This window comes from Pongo pygmaeus, chromosome 17 (genome assembly GCF_028885625.2).
Source record: "Pongo pygmaeus isolate AG05252 chromosome 17, NHGRI_mPonPyg2-v2.0_pri, whole genome shotgun sequence".
Lineage (NCBI taxonomy): Eukaryota > Metazoa > Chordata > Mammalia > Primates > Hominidae > Pongo > Pongo pygmaeus.
The window spans coordinates 25,710,819-25,729,620 of record NC_072390.2 but is presented as its reverse complement, the minus strand read 5'-3'; positions in this window follow the sequence as shown (position 1 = coordinate 25,729,620).

Below are 18,802 nucleotides of genomic sequence, written 5' to 3'. Positions count from 1 at the left end.
ATTATTAAAAATAACAATAGTCTAAATATTCTTGTGCATGCCACACTTATCCTATTATAACCTTAGACTACGTTTTTGGATCACAGTCTATGTGTATTTAAAATTTTGTTAGATATCCTAAATTTCTCTCCAGGGAGCCTACACCAATTTACAGTTCCACCAACCATGTTAGGTTTTAGTTACTGCTTCAGCTTCTAGAACCCTGCAGCTTACTTCACAACTTAAACTACTTAACAAAGGAACTCTGAGATATTCACTAGCAGGACATTTTGCATCCTTTATTTACCAGATACTGCCATTTAAATCAAAGACTTCAAAAATATTGAAGGATATTTCAATTTATCATCTTTTCTTGTAATTAGACTCACACATAAACTTCCTAAGGAGTGGTAACCCACTCTAGTTTTAAAAGCCTATCATTTTAAAAGCCTGCAACAGCCACTATAAGGAAATCCTTTTGATGGCAAACTTCAAAGCCCTGTTTTGGTTAAGGCTCTTTTCTTTGTGTTTCAACTTCAGGAAAAAGATGAAATACCTGATTGCTTTACTTGAAAACTAAAAATTTAGTCATTAAAGGCACGTCTCCACAAGCATAGCTGAATCCAACAGGACTGAAACACTGCATTCCTTAAATAAAGACTGACATCTCTTCTCCTGTTTGGAAAGCTCTGTGCTAGGTATGAATGGAAAAGAAGGAGAAAATGGGAAGGGAGAGAGGGGCAGAGACCTAATATCTGTTTGAAAAAATTACTAAATAAAACTATTAAGTGCTTCGGAAAGATTGGGAGCTAAAGTGAATGTTTTTGGCTGAGTCACAAATAGCATATCTACATGTTGCATATCTACATGTTGCAGCCAGAGCCAGAACCACAGATAGAGCAGTGAATCAGAATGTCTATGCTCCATTAAACAACCCTCTGCAAATTATACTATCATAGGCCTTGTTCAATCCAGCCAGGTCATAGACCTTAGAGAGGTTTAAAAACTAACTCAAGGTCACCTGTAACCAGTAAGTGGCAAATTCCAGACCCAGCCCAAAGTCTATTTGATTGTGAGACTCCACTTCATTGCCTTGGTCCATATTATTTCACGTAAGTGTCCGAACAACCTTAAAAAGTAGTTAGCATTAACACCATTTTTGCAAATGACCTAACAAAGGTTAAAAAAATATGATCGGCCAGGAGTGGTGGCTCATACCTGTAATCCCAGCACTTTGGGAGGCCAAGGTGGGTGGATCACCTGAGGTTGGGAGTTCGAGACCAGCCTGATCAACATGGAGAAACCCCATCTCTACTAAAAACACAAAATTTGCCAGGCATGGTGGTGCATGCCTGTAATCCCACCTACTCAGAAGGCTGAGGCAGGAGAATCACTTCAACCCGGGAGGCAGGTTGTGGAGTGCCATTGCACTCCAGCCTGGGCAACAAGAGCGAAACTCTGTCTCAAAAAAAAAAAACAAAAGATATGATCAGCTGGGTGCAGTGGCTCATGCCCATAATCCCAGCACTTTGGGAGGCCAAGGCAGGCAGATCATCTGAGGTCAGGAGTTTGAAATCAACCTGGCCAACACGGCGAAACCCCATCTCTACTAAAAATACAAAGATTAGCTGGGTGTGGTGTTACACGCCTGTAATCCCAGCTACTCCTGAGACTGAGGCAGGAGAATTGCTTGAACTTGGGAGGCAGAATTTGCAGTAAGATGAGACCGCACCACTGCACTCCAATCTGGGTGACAGGGCAAGACTTCATCTCAAAAAAAAAAAAAAGATCATAAAGCATAGATCAGCAAAGCATGGCTCATGGGCCAAATTCAGTCTTTCACTTGTTTTTCTAAATAAAGTTATTTTGGAACACAGCCATATTCATTTGCTTACATACGGTCTATGGTTGCTTTTTCAATATAAACAGCAGAGTTGAGTAGTGCAACAGAGACCATATGGACTGCAAAACCTAAAGTGCTTAGTATCTGGCCCTTTAAGAAAAAGTTTGCTGACCCTGACATAGAGCAGGAATTAGAGCCAACATTCAAACTCAGTCCTGTCAAATACCAAAAATTCTGTGCCACATTATCTAGTCTAAGTATGCCTGCTCATTGTGTATACAGATTTTTGCAAAGTGTTTGACAGTATTTTTCATATCCTTGTGGATAAGTTAAAGTAATGTGGCCTGGATGAGTGCAGTTACTTGCTAATTCAGTGTCTATGAGTAGAGGTTCTCCCAGCATCATCCTAACTGTGACTGCCTGGCCAAATCACGTCTGGGTTATATATATGATATTTTGGTGAATCATCTTGGAGTTGTGGAGAGGTTTCTTTAATGACTGGTAGAAAACTTGAAGGGAATTCTTTGTTGATTGTCCATCAAAAGCTAGCCAAGCTCAACTCTTCCATGAAAGCAATACAACTTGAGATGTCTTGTTATAGACTGAAACAGGGAAAGCTTGAATAGGATTCTCTGTAATAAAGAATTTGCCAACTTCCACCTAAAGGCAATAGTCTCCAATCCCTCCTAGAAGCCAATCCTCTGTTCTCATGCTGTTATGAAGAAATAACCAAGACTGAGTAATTTATGAAGGAAAGAGGTTTAATTGCCTCACAGTTCAGAATGGCTGGGAAAGTCTCAGGAAACTTACAATCATGGTGGAAGGGGAAGCCAACATGTCCTTCTTCACAAGGCGGCAGGAGAGAGAAGTGGTGAGCAAAGGGGGAAAAAGCCCCTTATAAAACCATCAGATCTTGTGAGAACTCACTCACTATCATGAAAACAGCATGGGGGTAACCACCTCATGATTCAATTACCTCTCACTAGGTCCCTCCCGTGACATGTGGGAATTATGGGAACTACAATTCAAGATGAGATTTGGGTGATGACACAGCCAAACCATATCACCAACAAAATGACAATGAAGCATTAAATAAAATAAAAACCACAAGCCCACAAGGACAAAGAGAATGGGAGAGAGGAGACAAAAATAATGACATTTGGAAGCTACAAAGCAGATTGATATGCTAACCACCTTGGCCAACCCAGTCACGAAACAAGTCAATTTACTGTGAAATTCTCCCAGAAAGCTCAGAAATTAGAAATAGTAGGCAAAAGGTTCAGGAGCTAAAACCAGGAGGATTGGGTGAAAGTCTTTTTAAGAAATAATCAGACCCCACGTTTTATCCCTATTCCATGTGTTCATCCACATACCTCTACTCCAGGCCTCCTTATCTCCAATGTTCCAGGCTTTTTCTTTCCAGATCCCTGAGCAGACAGCCAGGCAATTGGCTTGAGCATGGGAAATGGGCAAGAAATTATGACTTTATGGGGGATGACTTTCTTTGGACTCTTAATGGTTCATTTTTGCTTCCTTTTTTGGGTATAGATATCAAGTAGCAGCTCATTAGGTGCCTGCTTATTTTTCTCTAAGGGATAGCATGTGCTGTTAACCACCTTTATAATTCCCTGTTGGCTGAGCCCTGTGGCTGTCCCTTTGACCTTACTGGTCGCTATGTTAAATGAAGCCTCTTGGCCTCTGGATGTTAAGTGCTGCTGCCTAACCTATATTATGTCAAGGCCCCATTTTCCCCATGAATATTGACAAGTCCAGCTCTGTGCCTGTCTCTCCTACCATCATTCCTGACTTGCAAAGGAGGAGATCACTGAACATCTTAGTAATGCCGGTGCAAGTAATGCTGTAGCAAGCACATGTCTAATGGCCTTGATGGATGGCACATCCTGGGGCCCTCCTGGGGAACATGGCCCTCTGGGTGGTCTTCTGGCCTCACATATTATACCCATCCCAACATGGCCTCACATATTATACCCATTCCAACTTCCCTCAACCTCTTCATTCTTTCCCTCTACCATCTCCCAGAGAAACTCAGACATTTCTGCTTCACCGAGTGTTAGTCATTGCTTTTTCTAGGCTTCTAAATCATTGCTTTTTCTAGCCTTTCTAGGCTTTTGAACTAAAAAAGTTTGCCCTATTCCTTGAGATTTTTGCCATGTTAAATCTTATGTCTTGAGAAGATGTCCCAGAATAATGAATTCTTGCTTATCCAGTCTTTCATTCTGACCCCTTGAACAGGAACGCTCAAAATCCAATTCCAGTAGTACTCCCTTGACTCCTAATAGTACATGCTAGCCAATTCCAGCAACTCCTTTAGTAGCATCTCTTTCCCCCACTATCAGGCCCAGCATGCCCCTGCCAGGCTATGCTGGGATTCAATTCTAGTTATTGGCTTGGAACTCAGGACAGCTAGTGGGGGTAGCTCCTGAGGGATACCCCTCTTATATTGTCAGGCAGAGGCCTATGCAGTGATTTCCATCATGGAAGAACTGTCAGCTCTTACTAGGGAAGGTTGGCACCTTTGAAAGTGTGGGGGTGGGTACAGTGTCAACATCTTTAAAGGTGAACATCCAGTTGTCTCCATTCCATATTTCAGAGTCCCAGGTTTTCTCAACCAGGACTCTGCCCTTAGCATAACAGACCTGCTATTGGCTGAGACTTCAAACATCCTGGAGCTCATCTGTATCTGCTCTCTATTGCAGGAGATAAGTGCCTCCTTGTGTACTCCCAAAAAGGCCTTATGGCTCTTGGCCATTAACTGCTTATTAATGATGCTCAGTTCCTAATTATCCATCTGTAAGATATTAATACAATTTATCAGCAACTATCCAATTCAGCTGTCATAGAAGGCATTGTTCTCCTCACAGCTCTCAAATTCCTGAATCATTTTATCTGCAAGAGTGTTCCCCTCCACCTAGACACTTTCCCAGTTCACCACTGGTAAAATCTTTAGCAACTGGGCCACGACCATGTGCCAGGACTATCTGTGTCCACTTACCCTTCAAGATGGCATCCTTAACACCTGCCAAGTGGTGAGTCAATAAATCCTAACTCCCCATATTTTCATCTGTTTTCTAAGACTCCAATTTCTGTACTATTTCTGTTAGTAGGAGTCTGCTGAGAGTCAAATGCCAAGATGGGACAAGAAGACATCCAAGAGATTCATTAGGAAAAACAGCCTTGAGAGAAAATTGGGAAGATACTGGTGGAAACTGGGAGAAATAACAGTCATGACACATGTGTGAACCTTGTAAATAGAGGGAGGAAGAAAGGAAAGACAAAAGGGTGGGAGAGGAGGAAGGGAGAGGAGAGAAAGGAAAGAAGGAAGAAGGAAGGAAGAAAGGGAAGAAGAAAGGTTAGAAGGAAGGAAGAAAGGAAGGGAAGAGCGAAGCAAGGAAGGAATGGAATTCATAAACTACAGTGCAGTTCTAAGAAAGTTTTGTTAAGCCCATGAGGAGTCTTCAAGCCAAAGACTCCCATGAGATGAATCCTGCTTCTTGTAGGAATGGTCCTGCTTTAGTATTCCTGCAACTCTTAGTCATTGACTAAGCCAATGGGAAGAGTGGTCTTGGCAAGAATGCAGTGATGCATTCAGAACAGAGCATCTGGAGCAATCAATCAGTTGTGATCCCTTCAGTGAGAGACCCAAGAGGTATATTCTTCATGGCTGCCACACTTTATATGCCCAAGGGAAAGGGGGAACCATCTCTTGCAGGAATTCAGGTATCTGACACATGCAACAAAATGGCCCAGCCTGACCACCTGACAATGAATGAGGCCCACAAGTCCCAAGCCCTACCCATATCTACAAAGCTTGCAGACTGGCCAGGGATGGTGGCTCATGTCTATAAATCCCAGCACATTGGAAGGCAATGGTGGGAGAATCACTTGTGTCCAGAAGTGTGAGACCAGCCTGGGTGACATAGTGAGACCCCATCTCTTAAAAAAAAAGAAAAAATTAGCTAGGCCTAGTGGCCCATGTTTATAGTCCCAGCTACTTGGGAGGCTGAGGTGGGAGGATTGCTTAAGCCCAGGAGGTTGAGTCTGCAGTGAGCTACAATTATACCATTGCACTTCAGCCTGAGTGATACAGCTTTTTTTTTTTTTTAAGTTCTCCCTTTTAAATATACTTGGACAGTCAAGGATTACTGAACATCTAAGGAAAGTTCGTAATAAGAAATTCAGAGATCAGGCCGGGCATGGTGGCTCATCCCTGTAATCCCAGCACTTTGGGAGGCCGAGGCAGGTGGGTCACGAGGTCAAGAGATCGAGACCATACTGGCCAACGTGATGAACCTCTGTCTCTACTAAAAATACAAAAATTAGCTGGGCATGGTGGCACATGCCTGTAGTCTCAGCTATTCGGGAGGCTGAGGCAGGAGAATCGCTTGAACATGGGAGGCGGAGGTTGCAGTGAGCCAAGATCATTCCACTGCACTCTAGCCTGGCAACAGAGTGAGACTTTGTCTAAAAAAAAAAAAAAAAAAAAAGAAAAAAAGAAAAAAGAAATTCAGAGGTCAAAACAAATACAAACAACCACAAAAATGGCAAACTCACAACCTGAGAGAATTAGAGATTATTCAAGAAGATATATATTTGTCTCCTGTTAGCCTCAGGAAAATAAGATAGGTTAACTCATAAAAGTAGAAAACAGAATTTTTACATAAAAAAATTTAGAGACCAATAACAACAAAAATTTCTTGGAAATTATGAAAACAGAAATGAAAAACAGTAAACACATTGAAAATATAGTTGAAGAAATTTCCCAGAAATTTAAGCAAAAAGACAAAGAATTAGAAAATAGGAAGGAGGCCAGGTATGGTGGCTCAAGCCTGCAATTCCAGCCTTTTGGGAGACTGAGATGGGAGGATCACTTGAGCTCAGGAGTTCAAGACCAGACTGGTCAATACACAGAGACTCCATCTCTTAAAAAAAAAAAAAAAAAAAGGAGAGAAAAGGCAATAAAAGTAGAGGATCAGTATAAAGATTCAATGCCAAATGATAAGAGTTACAGAAATAGACAACAGAGAAGTGGGGAGGAGAGGCATCAATGAAATAATTTATGAAAATATCCTCAGAACTGAAGTGCATGAGTTCCTCGATTGACAGCATCCATGAAGTGCCTAACTCCCCCAAATAATAAAATTAATCCAAACTCTAGATATACGATTATGAAATTTCATAAAACTAGGGACAAAATAAAGAATCTTAAACCATTTTTTCCCCTCAGAGAGTGGGAAAATTCAAGCATTTTTCACAGAGGATTAGGAATCAGAGTGGCATTGAATTTTTCAACAGCAGCACTGGAAGCTAGGAAAACTGTAGCAAAGCCTTTAATATTCTGAAAGAGAATTATTGCCAATCAATATAGCTGGTCAAACCAAGTCAACTAATTGTCCGCATAGAAAAAAGACATCTTAAGATATGCAAGGTCTCAGAAAATGATTCTCTACAAATCAGTTCTCAAAAAGCTACTAGAAGATGTGCTTTGCCAAAATGAAAGGGTAAACCAAGGAAGAAGAAGACATATCCAGGAAAGAAGCAACCTGTTATGGGCTGAGCAGTGGCCCCAAAATTCATACGCTGAAGTCCTAACCCCAGTACCTCAGAATGTGACTGTATTTTGGAGATAGGGCCTTTAAAGAAGTAATTAAGGTAAAATGAGGTCACATGGGTGGACCTTAATTCAATATGAGCAGTGCACTTATAAGAAGAGGAGATTAGGACACAGACACACACAGAGGAAAGACTGTGAACACAGAAAGAGAAGACAGCCATCTACAAGGCAAAGAGAGAGGCCTTAAAATAAATTAACCCTGTCAACACCTTGATCTCAGACTTCCAGCCTCTAGAACTGTGAGAAAATAAATTTATGTTGTTTAAGCCACTCAGTCTATGATACTTTATTATGGCAACCCTAGCAAATGAGACAGGACCCAGTATAAAATGATGAAGGGAGTGCCCAGGATGATGGTAAAGGAATACCCCAAACGACAGTGAAGGCATGCCTAGAGAGCAAGTAATGCAATTTGAGCAAGTTGGGAACCTCTGGGAGAGATGTCTCCAAGAAGATGAAACTAGTAGAACATCTTATGTGTTTAAATATATTGAACACACAATTGAGGCAGAATTTGAGAACAAATTACCAATAAGTAAATAGAAAACTAAGAACACAATCAAATAAATAGGCAATTATCAACTCTTTAGAAAATGAAAAGTTGTGAAGGAAAGAAAGGGCAGTTATGACATATTACATGATATATCTGTGAACATAGTCTCAATCATGTAAACACTGAAGGCTGATCAAATCTTCAGAAGACAAAAAGTTGTGCAGGAACAGAAAGGTAATCACGGCACGTTACACGATGTACCTGTGAACAGTATCTGCATAGCATCGATCATGTAAATACTGAATACTGATCTGACCCAAATTGTGATATTAACTATACTGGGGGAGACAGGAAGTCTGTGTATGTAGGTGTGTGACAGAGATGGGGACCATGGGAGGCAGGGAAAGGAAGTTTCTCACATATTCCATACTGATTAATCAGTTGGTAGTACCAGAAGTGGAAAAATCAAGTGTCAAGAACTGTGAAGAATCTGAGATTTTACCGTACTTTAAGCTATCAAGTTAGCCTGCCACAGTTCATGCATGCTAACAGAAGATACAAAACTCTGGGGTCAGAAGCAAAGTACTTTGTTAGTTGTGGCAGAGCAAATGGTATGAGCTTCATATCCACAATCATTCCTTTTACACTCAGTCCCATGAGGGCGATGTGTGGCAGCACAGGTTGATACTACACATGCAAAAGATTTGCATCACAGCTGAGGTATCTTTAAATAGAAAACTCGATCTTTCATAATGGGCTGCAAACAAACCTGTCCAGCCTTTGCCCCAGAAAGAGACATCATCTTTGTTATACTGGACAATGAGCAAAGCTGATCTCTACTCCGGACAGACCATCTCTTCCAATGCTTTGCTATACATACATCCAAAAGAGGTAGCCTGGAAAAAAAGCTGTAAGTGCCTCTGCTTGTGAGACATTCAAAAATGCAAGAAATTCATGGAGAATTGCCTCTCAACATCAAGAAATAACAATGTAAGCACACTACAGACAGTCCCCAACCTACAATAGTTCAACTTACCATTTTTCAACTATATAATGGTGTGAAAGTGATATGCATTCAGTGGAAATCATACTTTGAATTTTGATCTTTTCAATACTTTATTATAAGATATACTTTGTGTTAGAGAATTTTGCCCAGCTGTAGGCTACTGTAAGTGTTCTGAGCATGTTTAAAGGTAGGCGAGGCTAAGCTACAATGTTCGGTAGGTTAGGTTTATTACATGTATTTTCAACTTCGGATATTTTCGATTTTATGGTGTGTTTATTAGGACACTACCCCATCATAAGTTGAGAAGCATCTGTATTTAGCAACAGAAAGGTAAATATAAAAATAATTAGTTAAAACAGTTGAAAGTTATTGCCTCTGGAGAGTGGATGTTGGCACTGGGAAGGGGAGTTAGACAGTTGACCACTGTTTACACCATAGCTCTTGAAGTACTATGTGACTCTAAACTACATGCATGGATAACTGATAAAAATGATAATAAAATTTTTTAAATTTCATAGAAAGCATTATATACTTTTAGATGTTGAGATTTATCTAAGACTGAAACTATCTACAAGGTCAAACTCCAAATTATTAATATTCTAAATAGCCTCACGGTTATCATTGATAATGCTTAAAAAGCAAATGCTATAATTTAAATTTGTGACATAAATTTTACCATTTCCCCCCCAAGAAATGATTGAACAAGGCATTGCCTTCACAACATAGGATGGAAAATTCAAATAACTTTGCTATACTGGATAGATGCTTATAAGGTAAAATTTCTTAACTGAATAAGCTTTATGGTTTATTTACTCCTGGAAAGCATTTAGGATTTGGATGGGACTGGAGGGAGGGAAGTATTCATCCACTTTCAACAAATTAGTCGACATGATAACGTTTCTATATTTTCTTCCATATTTAGTCTATAACGGAGGTAGAAAAAAAAAAAAAGTCAGCTGAGCACAGTGGCTCACACCTGTAATCCCAGCACTTTGAGAGTCCTAGGTGGGAGAATCGCTTGAGGCCAGGAGTTTGAGACCAGCCTGAGCAACATAGTAAGACCCCTATCTCTACAAAACATTAAAAAATTAGCTGGGCATGGTAGCACACACCTGTAGTCCCAGCTGCTTGGGAAGTTGAGGCAGGAAGATTCGTTGGGCCCAGGAGTTCGAGGTTAAAGTGAGCTATCAGGAAGATTCGGTGGGCCCAGGAGTTTGAGGTTAAAGTGAGCTATGATTGTGCCACTGCACTCCAGCCTGGGGCACAGAGCAAGAACCTATCTCCAAAAAAACCCAAGAAAGAGCAAGCTCAGCTACCAAAAGCACTTAGCATGCTTTCTTTTGAGGAGGGGGTAGATAAGTTATACCAAAAACTCAGAAGAAAGGGGGAATTTAGAAGTAATACTATCTCAACCTCAGGAGGGAATGAGAAAGAAAAATGAATTTAGCAGAAGTATGGAGGCACAAAATAGCTTTCCAACAGCACCACCACCACCACGCAATCCCTCACTGCCAAATTTTGAGTCACATCGTTTAGTATAGCTTTGTTGTTAATTTGAAGGATTGCAAGGAACATTCAAACATAGCCATAATTCAAATATAAGGATAAACTATTCTACAGTGTTAGCTAAAATTATTCAGTATAATCTGGAATTTGTATGGATATAGGGTTAAATCCAGACAGACTGGCTCCAGGGTCCATGACTTCAGCCACTATGTCATATAAATATTTAACAAAAAATAAATATATATTTAAGTTAAATGTACAGTGCTTGATACAGAATAGTCACTTCAGAAATAGTAGATGTTATTATTTTAAACAGAGAAAGAAGATATATACAGTTACAGGGTACAACACCCAAGAATAAACTTGGTGATATCTTTGTCACTACATTGAGAAAGTCTACCAGAAAATGAATCCAACTCAAAGAAAGAGGAATCTAAAGTTAATAAGGGAGAGTCCTGGTGATGGCATTTGAAACCCTAGAACCAACAACTGGAGTTAGTATCTTACACTTCCTGGTTAGGTGTACCAGTAAATTCTCCTTATTTTAAAAAATGAGTTTGAATTTGATTTTGATATAGTTTCAATATTTGCCCCCTCAAAATCGCATGTTGAAATGTGATCCCCAGTGTTGGAGGTGAACCTAGTGGGAGGTGTTTGGGTCATAGAGGTGGATCCCTCATGAATGGCTTCGTGCCCTCCCCTTGGGGATGAGAGATCTTGCTCTGAGTTCACAGGAGAGCTGTTTGTTTAAAAGAGCCTGCACCTCCTCCCCTTTCTTTTGTTCCCTCTCTTGCCATGTGACATGACTACTCCTCCTTCATCTTCTACCAGGAGTAAAAGCTTCCTGAGGTCCTCACCAGAAGCAGATGCTGGTGGCATGTTTCTTGTACAGCCTGCAGAACTGTGAACTAAATAAATCCCTTTTATTTATAAATTACCTAGTCTTGGGCCTTCCTTTACAGCAACGCAAAATGGGCTAACACAGATTTCCACTTTATTCTGAAAGATGTCTAACAGCTTTATTACACAAAAATTTATTAAGCATCTATTACATGCCAGGCATTCTACCAGTCATCAGAGATAGAATGGTGAACACACTTCTGATTTTTGTTCTTGCATTTCCACAGTCCTAGCCAACTACCCTAAAAGACAGCTGGTTCAGCCAAAGCTGTCAATTCATAGTAATTTATGGATCCTTGGAAGATATAATATAATTCCTTGAGAAGCCAAGGATATTGAAGATTTCTTGTCATAGACTCCAAATAAATGGCCACTAATTATTTTCAGCATCTTTCACCTAGAGACAGAGTCTATTTCTCCACCCCTTGAATCTGAGGGCTTGGCATGTTTTGGTCAGTTTTGGTCAGTAAGATATTAGTAATATCTTACTGACAAGTAAGTAAGTAATATCTACTGACAAGGTCAGTAAGATACTTGTTTTGGTCAGTAAGATATTAGTAAATAACATGCAAACAGGAGCTTGAAAAGTGCTGTGTGACTCTTTCAGAAGAAAATGATGGAAATCCAATTGAAATGTGGGCTATTGAGAGACCATTGCTGAGAGTGGATCAGCCATCCTAGGTGCCTCAGCTAAGCCTAGCCCCCACTGAAACCACCAACTGGCTACAGCTGAGTGATCATAGGCAAGACTAGCAGAACAACAGTTGTTTAAGGCTAATATGTTGTGAGGTGAATTATTACAAAGAGCAAAGGCAAACTCATACAGTTCTGACATTGTTTTTGTAATGAGTTCTAAACATCATATCTTTTAAATATACAAAATAGAAAATTTCAATTATGTAACAGTGTTTTGACCTAATGAACTGTTTAGGGAAGAAGCCTCAGGACAGTACTAAGGATATAGGCAACAGGCCTTATGGAATGTTATACTTTATTCTTTCAAGGATGGGGATATTTTTAAAATATTTTAGTCAACGCTTATATCTGTTTTTTAGATAACAGCATTATTCAGATAAAAGTCTTATGCCACATATGACATTAGATGCATGTATATTTACAATTTTTATCTCTTCCTGATGTATTTACCCTTTTATCATTATGAAATGCCCCTCTTTCTCTCTTGTAATATTCCTTGTCTTGAAGTATATTTTGTATGGTGTTAACAGCTGATTCAACTTTCTTGTGATCACTACTTGCATGGTCTATCTGTTTCCATCTTATTTCTTTCAAATGATGAGTGTCTTTAAATCTAGAGTATGTCTCTTTCAGACAATCTATAGTGGGACTTGTTTTTGGTTTTGAATCCAGCTTGGCAGTCTTTTCCTTTTGATTGCAGGGTTTAGTCCATTTACATTTAATGTAATTACTGACATAGTTTGATTTACACTTGCTATTTGAAGTTTGTTTTCTGTATGCCTTATCTTTCTTGTTTCTTTGTTCCTCCTTTTTATTACTATTGTTTTTGATTGTGGCATTACACATAACATAAAATTTACCATCTTAACCATTTTAAAGTGTACAGTTCAGTCATAAAGAATATTCACATTGTTGTGCAACCATTCATCTCTCTTTTCTTGCAAAATGGAAACGTTATACACATTAAATAATAATTTCCAATTCTCTCCTGTGCACGGCCCCAGGTAACCATCATTCTACTTTCCATCTCTATGAATTTGACTTCTCTAGGAGCCTTATATAAGTGTAATCATAAAGTATTTGTCATTTTGTGACTGGCTTATTTCACTAAACATAATGCCCTCAAAGCCCATCCATTCTGTACCATGTGTCAGAATTTCCTTCTTTTTAAGGCTGAATAATATTCTTTTGTATCTATGGACCACATTTTACTTACCCATTTATTCACTAATGGACATGGGTTACTTCCATATTTTGACTATTGCAAATAATATTGCTATGAACATGGGTGTACAAATATTTCTTCAAGTTCCTCATTTAAATTCTTTTGGGCATAAGCCCAGAAATGGAATGCCTGGATCACATGCTAATTCTATTTTTAATTTTTAAAGGAACCATTATACTGTCTTCTATAGCAGCTGCACCATTTCAGATTCTCTCCAGAAGTGCACAGAGTTTCCAATTTTTCCACATCCTTGGCAACACTTGTATTTTCTGTTTTTTTTGTTTGTTTTGTTTTGTGTTTAGATAGTAGCCATCCTAATGAGTATACGGTGGTATGTCATTATGGTTTTGAATTGCATTTCCCTAATGACTAATAATGTTGAGCATCTTTTCATGTGTTTATTTATCATTTGTATATATTCTTTAGAGAAATGTCTATTCATGTCCTTTGTCTGTTTTTTAATTGAATTGCTTGTTTTTTGTTGTTGTTGAGTTCCTCTGTTCCTGCTTTTCTGGTTTGTTTGTTTGTTTGTTTGGAGATGGGATTTTGCATATTGCCCAGATTGCCCAGGCTGGCCTCAAACGCCTAGGCTCAAGTGATCCTCCTGCCTCAGCCTCCTGAGTAGCTAGGACTACAGCCACACACCACTGTGCCCAGATTAGTGTACAATTTTAATTCCTTTGTTGATTTCTTAGCTATATTTTTAACATTTTAGTTTTACTTAATTTGCCTGTAATCCCAGCTACTCACAAGGCTGACGTGGAAGGATCACTTGAGGCCAAGAGTTCAAGACCAGCCTGGGTAACATAGTGAGACCCAATCTCTGAAATAATTTAAAAATTAGCTGGATATGGTGGTGCATACTTGTGGTCCTAGCTACTCATAATGTTGAGGTGGGAGGATTGCTTGAGCCTAGAAGTTCGACGTTACAGTGAGCTATGTTTGTGCCCCTGTACTCCAGCCTGGGTGGCAGACTAAGACATCATCTCATTAAAAAATTACTTAATTTTACTTAATACAGTTTTACATTTATTTATTTCATCTAAATTATTTTAAATTACTTTTTTATTGGTTATTCTAAGGAATACAATGTGTACTATGGTTTGAATGTTTGTGTCTCCTCCAAAATTTGTAGTTAAAACCTAATTCCCAAGGTGATAGTATTAAGAGATAATTAAGAGGCTGGGTGTGGTGGCACATGTCTGTAATCCTAGGACTTTGGGAGGCCAAAGCAGGCAGATCACTTGAGGTAAGGAGCTCAAGACCAGCCTGGCCAACATGGTGAAACCCTGTCTCTACTAAAAAAAAAAAAACACACACACACACACACAAATTAGCTGGATATGGTGGTGTGCACCTGTAATCCCAGCTACTCGGGAGGCTGAGGCATGAGAATTGCTTGAACCTGGGAGGCGGAGGCTGCAGTGAGCAGCCACTGCACACCAGCCTGGGTGACAGAATGAGACTCTGTCTCAAAAAAAAAAAAAAAAAAGGTAATTAAGTCAAGAAGGTGGAGCCCCTCATGGATAAGATGAGGGCTATAACTGTTCAAAGGATTCATTGTGCCCACTGCCCAGATAGAGCCTATTTAACAAGATAGGGGAATTGCAATGCAGAATTTAATATACATAGATTTGGCTAAACAGGAGACCAGAGTTTTATCGTTACTCATATCTGCCCCACCCCCCTCCAAAATTCAGAGTCTAGGGTTTTTCAAGGATAGTTTGACAGGCAGTGGCTAGAGAATGGGTGTTGCTAATTGGTTGGGGATGCAATTGTAGGGATGTGGAAAATGGTCCTCAAGTGCTGAGTCCAGTTTTGGGTGGAGGCCTTAGAAGAACCACTGGTTCAGATGAGGCCATCCAGTCATCAGAAATGCAAAAGCCTGAAAAGACATCTCAAAAGGCCGATCTTGTTATCTCCAGAATAATGGCTGGTAATCATTTAACTATGTGTATATCTTAGCAGAATTTAGGCTCCTCTCATCCTCCTAACCTGGCGGATTTTTATTAGTTTTACAAAGACAATTTAGTTTTGGAAGGGGCTATTACCATTTAAACTATAAACTAAATTTCTCCCAAAGTTAGCTTAGCTCATGCCCAGGAATAATCAGGGGCAGTTTGGAGGTTAAAGGCAAGATGGAATTGGTTAGGTCAGATCTCTTTCGCAGTCATAATTTTCTCACTGCTATAATTTTTTGCAAAGGTGGTCTCAGGACACTTACAAAAGAGCTAGAAGTCGAAGGGCAAGGTCTCTCTTCTCTCTTGCTCTTCTGCCATCTCTCATGTGATGATGCAATTAGAAAGCCCTTGTCTGATGCTGGCACCTTGATCTTGGACTTCCCAGATGCCAGAACTGTAAGAATAATTTCCACTTATTATAAATTATCCAATCTGTACTATTTTGTTATAGTTGCACCAAATGAACCGAGACATGTATCTTTAACTTAACACAATCTCTTTCAGGCTAATACTAACTTAATTTCAGTAAACCACAGTCAATTTGCTCTGATATAGTGCCATTTCCTCCTCCTTATTTTGTGCTATCACTGTCATACATATTCCATTTATATAATATCAACAATATAGTATAAAATTATTGCTTTAATCATTTTTTTAAAAAAATAAGAAAATTGTATGTATAGCCTTTTTATATTTTTTAACGTATTTTAAAAATTTCTCATCTTCATTCCTTTCTACATATCAGAGTCATACTCTCCTGCAATTTCTTTTCACTCTGAAGAACTTCCTTTAATATTTCTTGGAGGGCAGGTTTGCTACTAATAAATTCTCTCAGGTTTGTTTTTCTGGGAATGTCTTTATTTCACTTTCCTTTTTGAAGGATAGTTTCACTAGATACATAATTCTTGGTTGACAGTTTCCCCCTCACTTAACACCTTAAATATATCATTCCAATGCCTTATGAGCTCTTGTGTTGCTGATGAGAAATCAGCTCTATGTCACATTGTTTTTCCCCCAATGACTCATTTTACTTTTGCCACTTTCAGGATTTTCTTTTGTTCTTGGCTTTCAGCAGTTTGACTATGATGTATCTAGGTGCAGTTTTCTTTGTGTTTATCTTACTTTGTGTTCATTTGAATTTCTTGTATTTGTTGGGGTTTTTTTAAATCAAATTTGGGGACTTTTTAGCATTATTATTTCAAAAAATTCTAGCCCTCTTTTCTCCGTCTCCTATCTTTCTGGAACTCTCATTTCATGTTTGTTGGGATATCTGACATAATTTTACAGGTCTCTGAGGCTCTTCTCTCTTTCTCTTATTATTATTTTAACTGTCAACCAGAGCTTTATTGGGTAAATACTGTTGATTTCGGTTCATGATTCTCTATTATGTAATAATTTGTTTCATTCTTTGGTAAAATGATGTTTTTTTTTTTTTTGAGGTGGAGTTTTGCTCTTGTTACCCAGGCTGGAGTGCAATGGTGTGATCTCAGCTCACCGCAACCTCCACCTCCCGGGTTCAAGCAATTCTCCTGCCTCAGCCTCCTGAGTAGCTGGAATACAGGCATACGCCACCATGCCCGGCTAATTTTGTATTTTTTAGAGAATACAAATACAGAGACGGGGTTAGAGACGGGGTTTCTCCATGTTGGTCAGGCTGGTCTTGAACTCCTGACCCCAGGTGATCTGTCTGCCTTGGCCTCCCAAAGTGCTGGGATTACAGGCATGAGCCACCCATGCCCAGTTGATGTTTGATATTTAATAAAAATTATAACAGCTGATATTTACCTATGATCTCTAATATAAAAAGTGCTACCATGCTCTTTCTCTCATTAATACCATTTCTTCTTTTTTTCTAGTTTAACCCAGTTTATTTCATATGGTCTTAAATCTTAAAACTATTTCTTCTGTATAGATAAGTAATTCAAATCATTGGCTTATTTCCCTACCAATATGTTCAAACTTTATCTGTCAAATTCATTAAATGGTAGTTCCTGAACATCATACAGCAAAACAAAACAAACAAAAAACCTAAAACACTAAAAAACAAAACAAAACAAAAAAAACCCCACAACCTTTCCAATATTTAATTTAGTAAAATTAGTGCTTTTCTGCAGTATGATTTTTGTCTCAATAATCCAAATTCAGGTTTCATTAGTTTTAGCAAATGAAGTAAAATAAAATGTTATGCTCAAAAATATACATACACACCCCAAAGGCTGAGAGATATACCAAGCTATTATTAATGGTTATCTATATGCAGGTAAAATTTTAAGATTTTTGTTTGTTTGCATGTTTTCTTTATGTAGGTATTCTTTTTTTAATAATTTTTATTTTATTTCAATAGTTTTGGGGGCATAGGTGGTTTTTGGTTACATGGGTAAGTTCTCTAGTGGTAATTTCTGACATTTTCATGCACCTGTATCCTGAGCAGTGCACACTGTACCTAATATGTAGTCTTTTATCCCTCACCCTCCTCCTAACCTTTTTCCCTGCCCCACCCCAAGTCCCCAAAGTCCACTATATCATTCTTATGCCTTTGCATTCTCATAACTTAGCTCCCAAGTATAAGTGAGAACACACGGTATTTGGTTTTCCATTCCTGAGTTGCTTCATTTAGAATAATGGCCTCCAGCTTCACCCAAGTTGCTGCAAAAGACATTATTTCATTCCTTTTTATGGCTGTGTAGTATTTCATGGTATATATATCAATCACATTTTCTTTACCCACTCATTGGTTGATGGACACCCAGGTTGGTTCTATATCTTTTGAATTGCAAATTGTGCTGCTATAAACGTGTGTGCATATGTTTTTCACATAATGACTTCTTTTCCTTTGCATAGATACCCACTAGTGGGATTGCTGGATCAAATGGTAGTTCTACTTTTAGTTGTTTAAGGAAACTCCATACTGTTTTCCATAGTGGTTGTACTAGTTTACATTCCCTGTTTTTTCTTTTTCTATTTAAAGCTACAGTCTATGTCCTTGAGTCTGGTTTATTGCTAAAAATATCCTCTTTTTTATGGATGTGTCATTATATCTCTTCTTTTACTTCATTTTCCTGTTTTTTGAATAGGATAATTTCTCTATCTTCAAGTACACTTTTTTTGCCATCTCAAATCTTTCACTGAGATTATGTAATACAATTTATATTTCTCTTCTACATTTTTCAACTCTAGAAATTTCATTTTTTTATAGAATCATTTCCCTATTGATATCCTTTATATGTTAAAGAATTATCATTATATTTTCCTTTAATTCTTTGAAAAATGTTTAATTTTTAAAACATAATTATAAGAGCTACTTTCAAGAGTTTGCTTCTGAATCCAGTATTTGAGCCCAATGGGTCTGTTTCTATTGGTTGCTAATTTCTTCCTCAGAGTGGGTGACACTTTACTGTTTCTTTGCATAAACCATGATTGTTGGTTGAAAAGCAGATATTTCATATATTGCAGCAATTCTAGATGTTTTATTTTTCTTAGTTTTGTTGTTGTTGTTTTAATTTATCTTCCTGGATTTACACAGATTTAAAATCTGTCTCTATATGGCCTGTGGCTGCTGGT